Here is a 9,345-nt window from a genome sequence, read left to right as displayed (position 1 = left end):
AAACTCCAATGAATATAATCCTGACCGATTTAATCTCTCCTGATACGACAGTCCCGCCATCTCAGGAATCAACCTGGTAAACCTTTACTGCACTCCCTCCACAGCAAGAACATTTCTTCCTCAGATCAGGAGACCAAAACTGCACACAATACTTCAGGTGTGGCCTCACCAATGCGCTATATAATTCCAACAAAACATCTCTATTCCTATACTCAAATCATCTTGCTGTGAAGGCCAACAGATCATTTGTCTTCTTTACTGCCTGCTGTACCTCCACGCTTACTTTCAGCGACTGATGCACGAGGACACCAAGGTCTCGCTGATATCCATCTCTCTCAGTTTACACCCATTCAAATAATAATTTGCCTTCCTTTTTTGCTACCAAAGCAGATAACCTCACATTTATCCACATCTGCCATGCATGTCATTCAGTCAGCCCGTCCAAATCCCGCCTGGGTTTGGACAGGGTAAATAGGAAGCAGCTGTTCCCCTTGGTTGAGGGCTCAATAACAAGGGGGCGTAGTTTTAGGATGAGGGGCAGGAGATCCAAGGGGATTTGAGAAAAATAAAATTCACTCAGAATCTGGAATGCACTGCCTGGGAAGGTTTTGGAGGCTTGGATGAGCACTTGAAACACCATCACATTCAAGGAAATGGGACAAGTGCTGGTAAGTGGGATTAGCACGAGATTAGGGGTAGTTATTGTCAGTGCAGACTCAATGGACTGAAGAGCCCTTTCTGCACTGTCTCTATGATTCAGTAATGGAAGATTTTAATTTTCATGTTGACTGGGAGAACAGGTAAAGAAGCAACAAAGGCAATGAATTTGTTGAATGTATTCAGGACAATTTTCTTGAACAAAATTTTTAAAGCAGACAAGATATCCTTCGTAAATTTTAATAATGAGTAACAAACTGGAAGTAGTTAACAATTTGATAGCAAGGAAACGTGCCACAAATTGTGAGCATAATATGCACTGTAATTGATATTAAACTTGAGAAGGTAAAGAGAGAGTTATAAACCATGGTTTTGAATTCAGGCACAGTAAACTTTGGATAGTTAAACAATTAATTAATTACAGTAAACTGGACTGAGCTGTTAATGGGTAAACCTACCAAGTAGTCAAAGGACTATTACTACAACACAAAACCAGTACATTCAAGAGAAAGGCAAAGCTCCACTTGTTAGTTTAGCAACCATAGTCAACAAATAAAGTCAGAGACAGTATCAAATAAAATAAAAGACTCTGCAAATACAATGAAAAAATTGCAGCACAGCACACTGGGAGAGCTATTAAAAAGCAGTACAAATAAAGTAATATAGCATTCAAAAAGGGAATATGAAAAAAATACAAGAGATATCAATGCTAACAGCCAAAGGTTTTCTGGTAAATTTATTAAGAGAAATAGAATGATACAGGAGAATGTGGGTTCATTAAAGGGAGATGCGGGGGAAACGACAATGGGGAAAATAAGGAAATTGCAGGATTGTTAAGTGATTTTCATTTTCACTTTGGAAAAAGAGAATAAAATAATATACTGAAATCACTACATACGAGCTACAAAATGTAATCAGGAAAGACTAATGGAATGTTGGCCTTTATCTCAAGGGGGATCGAATACAATATCAAGAGTCAGATTTTAACTGTACAGTAATTAATTTATGATCTCAATATTAACTGCTCAATACTGTCAAATGGGCTTTAGACCATATCAAACTATTGTATATAAATACACAACATGCATTGAGGTGCTTAATAATGGACCTGTGTCTATGTATCACTTTTTAATTGGAATTATTATAGCTTTTCTTTCGATGATGTATAATATTAACACTGGTGACTTGAGGGGAGATTTTCTCTCTGTCGCTTTTTGGACACATCAGGAATGAGCGGCGACAGCATTGCTGTTCTCAAATAAAATTCCGAGGCTCTATTTCAGCTGACCCAGAGGTAACCAGCCTATTACGCTGTAATGGGCGATGGGGTCTGCCATAACAATTTTCCTGCCCCTTCTTTCCAGGTTAATTGAAGGAGGAAGCAATCCTGCCTGAACCTGACTGAATTTGGTTAAGTAACTCTAGGCAAATTGACAATGCCAGCAGTAGGCCACTAGAGTGAACACAAGCCCTGCCACTCTGTTGACCTTCGCCCACTGTAAAAGATCTGTCTCCCATTATATGAAGGTTAGTATTGAACAACTTTCATCAAAGTGAGGAGCTGCTAACCACACATAAGTATCCCTAAATAAAATGCTCTAATAGTAATGTTAGAAATCCTATATACTGCTAGTCTTTGCACTCATTGATTTTAAATGAAGATTTCCTGGCTGTCTGTTTTCAGCTTTACCTCTCTGGCTGTGCCATTTGCCTAAGGCAGGGATGGCAGGGGGGAGATTGCGATATGTATTGTCAATCTATTTAGTTCGGAAGTATTGTGTTTGCACCTAAAGATTGTTTTCTACTTTAGGGAAATCAGGTGGCTGGACTATAGAGCAGGAGAAATCCGAAGTCTGATGTTTTAATCGAAGCAATCGAGCAGGTTCAGCTTGATCCATGCTCAATATAACGTCATAAACGAGGAGCCCTGTTCACTGTGGACGTAAGTGGGGAAACCGAACAGGGTGAAGATACTATGTAGGGTCTTAATGACAGTGGCCGCGGTCATGTCGGGGCAAAGGATTGCAAAGGGGAAGCGGGAGTACTCGTCAACGACGTTTAGGAAATACGTGTTGCGGTTGGTAGAGTAGTCGATTAAATTGATGCGACCATCAATTCACATGATACAGAGAGTTGAAGTGAACAGTGGCTTTAATCGACTAGAACAGTGCCTGCCTGCGACTGCTCTGTGAGGGCTGCCTACAGGGCAGTTGCTCTTTATATCTCCCCTCAAGGGGCGGAGCCAGGGGCGGAGCCCACAAGGGCACCAACATGATACGTTCTGTGCAATATCGTACAATGGTCCATAGGTGGAGCCCACATGGGCAACAGAATGATACAGTGTAATACAATGGTGAATGGTTAATACAATACGTTCACCACAGGTATATGTGTGTTTGTATATCATAGGCCCATACAGCGGAGCTTGGTCTCCAGTTGTCTTGGTCTCCCTTGCCACTGGAACAAGGCCTTGCTCTGTCAGGCTCATGTGGTAGCTGGTGTGAAATGGCCAGACCACATTAAAAGAACTCACACACAGGCATCTTCCATCCCTTAAAATTAAGTTCGGAACCGAGAACATCAGGACCCTGATGGGAAACTCGAACAGTGACAGACCAGAACGGTGTACTGCTATTATTGCGCTTGAGCTCAGGAGCTGGAACAGAAGGCGAGGGGGGTCGGAGAATCGCTGGTGGGGGGGGGGGGGGGGGGGGGGGCGGCGTGAATCCCGCCCCTGCCGGCTGCCGAATTCTCCAGCGCCGGGGATTTGGTTGGGGCAGGAATCGCGCCGCGCCGGTTGGCAGCTGCTGGCAGCGGTCCTCCCCGGCGATTCTCTGGCCCGCGATGGGCCGAGTGGCTGCCCGTATTCGGCCAGTCCCGCCGGCGTATGTTACACCAGGAATTTGCCGGCGGGACCTGACTGTGTGGGTGGCCTCAGGGGTCCTCGGGGGGCGCGGGGGATCTGTCCCCGGGAGGTGCCCCCATGGTGGCCTGGCCCGTGATCGGGGCCCACCGATCCGCGGGCGGGCCTGTGCCGTGTGGGCACTCTATTCTTCCATGTCGGCCACTGTAACAGTTGACGCGGAGATAAACCCCCCCTGCGCATGCACTGGGATGACACCAGCACAGGCTGGCGCTCCCACGCATCCGCCAACTCGCGCCGGCCGGCGGAGGCCCTTCGGCGCCGGTTGGCCTGGCGCAAGCCCTTGCCCACCGGCCGGCATGGCGCAAACCACTCAGGCGCCAGCCTAGCCCCTGACAGTGTGGAGGATTCCGCACCTTTGTGGTGGCCCGGCGGCGGAATGGTTCACGCCACTCCTTCCCGCCAGAGTTGCCCGCCCCACCTGTTCCCGCAGAATCCCGTCCAAGGTCTTTCATCATTGACTGTGCCACCCTAAGCGAGATCCGGCGGACAAGGGAAGGTGGCAATTACACCTTCAAGGAACAAGGTGGCAATTACACCTTCTCCTGGAAAGATAAACCGGTAGAAGATCGTCATCTCCAGGGGTTGGCTTCATCATTAAAAACAAACTACTTGACCCTTGCAGAATAAATAAATGCTTTATGACCTTTTGGCTCACCCCTGCCCAGAACCAGTGTGCTGCAGTCCTTAGCGTATACACCTAATACTGGAAGCTACAGATGAGTCCAAAGAGGAATCGTACTCCAGCCTCAAGCAATCCTTGTTCCTAGTCCAATCGGATGGCAAACTGGTCCTCCTTTGTGACTTCAACATGGAGTTGGAAAGGACACAGACATCTGGGGAGGCGTAATCGGCAGAAGCAGGTAGGGAAATTCAACACCCCACTCCTGACAAAATGCCTAGAACATGGCTTTGTCATAACCACTGCCTTGTTCCATTAGAGAGACAAGTACAAGGCCTCATGGCAACACCCTCACTCCAAGCACTGACACCTGCTCAGCTGCCTCATCATCCGAGCAAGGGATCTCAATGATGTGCCTGTCACCCGCACCATCACAGGAGCTGGCGAATGCTGGATGGACCACCATATAATCCATTCAGTGATCAACATCAATATAACCCAAAAACAGCAATTGCAACAGAAACAGTGCTGCTGGAAAATACATGCTGAGGCACTCAAAGACCCTGACAAGAGAGCCCTATTCAGCCAGCGCCTTACTGCCCATCTGACAAATCCTAGTGACCCAGAGATGCAGAGTGTCCACAGCACCTGGTCTGCCCTCAAGGCTCCCATAATCAGCACCTGCAAAGAGACGCTTGGTCATGCAAACAGGAAATACCAAGATGGTTCGATGAGAAAGATCAGGAGATCCAGGACCTGATAAGTCACAACCGAACCGGAAACGGCAACCCAACTTGAAAGCAAGAAAGAAGCTCTACAGACAGCTGAAAGTTGAGGCCCAGTACAAAACCCGCGGCCGAAAGAACAGATGGTGGCCGGAGGAAGCGCAGGAGATCCAGCAGTTTGCTGACAACCATGAAGTTCAAGGTTTCTTTAACGCAGTCAAGACCACCGATGCCCCAAGCACCCAAGGCCCCACCCCTTTGCTGGCCAAGAATAGAAATGTCCTCATCAAGAACAGAGAGGAAGTCAGCACCCGCTGGACAGATCTCAACTGAGACTTTGTCCACAATGGGAGTGTCCTGGATTACATCCCATAGCTACCCGCCACCACCTCAGCACAACCCCAACCGTCCATGAGGTGGAAAAGGTCATCTGACACGAAAGAATAACAAGATTTCAGGAGTAGACAGAATCCCCGTCCAAGCACCAAAACATGGCAGAGAAGCACTATTGGCGCAAATACATGACCTCATTTCCCTTATCTGGAAGGAGAATGTTATGCCTGTCGATCTCAGAAATGTCATAATCATGACTATATTTAAGAAATGCAACATCCAACTCCAGTAACTAAATAGGAATTTCCCTGCAGTTGGCCACAGGGAAGATCCCCGCAGCAAGAGCCCTCTTTAAGGGGCTGGTTTAGCACAGTGGGCTAAACAGCTGGCTTGTAATGCAGAACAAGACCAGTAGCGCGGGTTCAATTGCCTTGCCTGCTTCCCCGAACAGGCGCCGGAATGTGGTGACTAGTGGCTTTTCACAGTTACTTCATTGAAGCCTACTTGTGACAATAAGTGATCATTATTAATCACTTTCTGCCTCCAGGATTACGGAACGCCCTCCTCTGTTTTGCCTGCCTCCAAACATTTATCACCAACCTTTGCTGGCTCCATGATGACATGCAAGCCATGATCCTAACCAATTAATCCATCACAGCATTTGGACTAGTGTCAAGCAAATGTGTGTCATTACAACAACACTCTTCTTGATCCTCATTGCTGCAATGCTCCATCTCAGCCTCAGCAAATTCCCCGCTGGAATGAAGCTAAACTATAGAACAAATGGGAACCTGTTCAATTTCCGCCCCCGACAGGTCCAATGTCAGCCCATCCTCTGTCATTGCATTATAATATACAGATGATACTTGCATCTGCACACACTCAGAGGTCGAGCTCCAAACAATCGCCAACACCTTCACCAAAGTAAGCAAGATCATGGACCTTACACTAAACATTGGTAAGACAAAGGGCCTCCACCAACCTACCTCTGTCACACAGTACTGCCCCCTGGTTATCAAAATCCAAAATGGATAATGTGGACCACTTTCCATACCTTGGGAGCTCACTGTCAACATGGGCAGACTTCAGGTGGCAGTATGTAGAGGAAGAATGCACGCGAGATAGCTCCCGCCAGAGTACGGTATTTCCGGTCCTTTTCACCAAGTTTTGGGGGAATTTTGTTTGAAATTCCACCCACTCGATGTTATAAGGTGCCCACATTAGGGAAATGCCCAGAAGAACCAAGTTGAAGAAGACTGAAGACAAAAATTTGTCAACAGAGTCAGAGGCTTCTCAAGGCTCTTCTGTGGAGAAATGGTGGAGGGTGGTGCAGTGGCTCCTTCCACTCTGCTAATGGCCGAGGAGCTTACTGGCATCTTGGCAACTGAATTTGAGAACAGAAACAGTTGATAGAGGAGGCCCTGGCTCTCATTTGGTCAGCGCAGGAAAAGACCAACAAGTCGGTAAAGGCACATGGTGTCACGTTAAAGGGAGTGGAGGAGGCTCTCACGAAACTCAGTGACCAGATTGCCTCTCTGGAAGCTGAGATGTTACAGTTGCCTGAGGTGCATAAGCCACGGGTGGCCAAGTGGACTATCTGGAGAATCGATCTAGGAGGTAGAACATCAGAATCATGGGGTTGCGAGAGGGAATGGAAGGCCCAACTCCCACAGAATACTTTTCAATGATGTTTGGAAAGATGGTGGGGGAGGGTGGATTCACGTCTCCTCCTGAATTGGATTGAGTGCACCGGACACTCATGCAGAAGCCCCGTCCTGGTGAACCACCGCAGATGTGATTGTACGTTCCACAGTATGTGTGTAAATTGGCTGCCAGATTTTCTACAACAGGTTTCAAGAGAAGGAATGGGTCCTGAGATGGGCAAAGCATAATTGTGATTATAAATGGGTCACGCCATCAGGATGTGTCAAGACATTGGAGCGGAGCTGGTGAGGAAGAAAGTTAAGGCTTCCCTATCTTAGAAGGGAGTTTGATTTGGGGTGGTGTAGCCCATGAGGCGCAGAGTAACTTTAGAATCTAAAAACTATTTTTTGATCTGCCGGCGGACACAGAGGCATTTGTAAAAAAGCATGGGTTGGGTGCGGATAGATCGGTGTTTATGTGTGCTATTTGGAAGTTCGGGGTGGTAAGTGAGTGTAGGAAGTGGTTGGGTTTTTTATGCATGTTTATATTTCTTTGTTTTTGGGTGGGTTGATAGTTTCAAAGGTCAGTTTTGGTTGAGGGGCTCAAGGTATGGCAGTTTTGTTCTTGGTGTTATAATTGTTGTGGATAAATGTTGGCTTCCTGTTGGAGTTCGTGGTTGCAAGGGGTTTAGTTCTACTTTTTTCCTGTTGTCAATATTTTTCTTGACTGGGTGGGGCCGCCCTGCTGGCTGAATTGTTAGCTAGTTAATGGGAGCGGAGTTGGGGGGGGGGGGGTAGCTGCAGCTCATTATCTTAGTTTAGATTTGGATGATGAGCTTAGTATTTTTGTTAGGTTTGGGGTTAGGGTTAGGAGTAAGATTTCAGAGGTTAGGTTTGACTCTTTGCTATGTGTATACTTTTGGGTGTGGTTGTGTTTGGGGGTGGGAAGGTGGGGAGTTGGGATAGGGATAGTTTGCTGATGGTGACTACTGGTTCTTCCTTGTTTTATCTTATTATGTTTGGCAGCCATCTTGGTTGGGCCTGGTGCTTGTACTGTCTAAGTAATTGTTGGATGGCCACTCTTGGTGGAAATGGCTGAATCCGAATTGAGGGGGGTGTGAGGCCCCCAATTCGGTTAATCACCTGAAATGTAAGGGGGTTGAATGGCACAATGAAAGGGACTAGGGTATCTGCGCATCTGGAAGGTTTGAGCGCCGCGTGGTGTTTCTGCAGGAGACCCATTTGCGGGTAAGGGACCAGGTTGCGGAAGGGATGGGTAAGTCAAGTATTTCCCATGAGTTTCGATGGTAAGGCACGGAGGGCAGAAATTCTGATCAATAAAAGGGTTCAATTGTCAGCTGCTAGGATCTTAGCGGATCCTAATGGTAGATATACGATTGTTAGTGGGGCATTGTTGAGCACCTTAGTGGTCCTGGTTAATATTATGTGCCAAATTTGGATATGGGTTTTGTTAACAAGTTTCTGGCCTCCGTTCCTGACTTCAACTCCATTCAGCTAATCCTGGGGGGAACTTAAACTGCGTTCTGGATCCGAGAATGGATCGATCCAGGACCAAATCGCTGGCTCCTTCTGGGATGGCAAAGGTGTTATTGGTTTTTATAGAACAGATGCGGGGGCCTGATCCGTGACATTTTTTACAACCAAAGGATAAAGATTTTTTCTTTTTTTCCCAAGCCCACCAGATCTACTCATGGATTGACATTTTTGTGATGGGAAGGTCTCTCCTTCCTTGGTGCAGAAGGCAGGGTTTTCGACGATTGTAATATTGACCGTGCTCCATATTTTACAATATTAGTAATCTTTATTGTTGTCACGACTAGGCTTACATTAACACTGCAATGAAGTCACTGTGAAAAGCCCCTAGTTGCCACACTCCAGCACCTGTTCAGGTACATAGAGGGAGAATTCAGAATGTCCAATACACCAAACAAGCACGTCTTTCGGAACTTGTGGGAGGAAACCAGAGGACCTGAAGGCAACTCACGCAGACATAGAGAGAACGTTCAGACTCCGCACAGACAGTGACTCAAGCCCAGGAATCGAATCTGGGACCCTGCCGCTGTGAAACAACAGTGCTAACCACTGTACTACCATGCCGCACTGGTTTTGGCCTTACAGTCAGGTACCTCCCAATGCCCGCCATGAAGGTTGGATACAGCATTGTTGGCGGACAAAAAAATTTGCGAGCGTTTATCCTCCGCTATTGGGAAGTATATCAAATTCAATAAGTGAGTCTATCTCACCTTCTATGCTGCGGGAAGCCCTTAAGGTGATCATTAGAGGGGAGATAATTTTGTACAAGGCTCACGTGGAAAGGTCTGCGAGGGTGGAGCGGCAGAGGCTGGTGGACTCCATCCTGGAGGGGGACTACCAGTACTCGCTGGACCCTGCTCCAGAGTTACTTGCGGGCAGGAAAAAGCT

This window comes from Scyliorhinus torazame, chromosome 6 (assembly GCF_047496885.1).
Source record: "Scyliorhinus torazame isolate Kashiwa2021f chromosome 6, sScyTor2.1, whole genome shotgun sequence".
NCBI classification, from domain to species: Eukaryota; Metazoa; Chordata; class Chondrichthyes; order Carcharhiniformes; family Scyliorhinidae; genus Scyliorhinus; species Scyliorhinus torazame.
Note: the sequence above shows the minus strand (reverse complement) of the source record.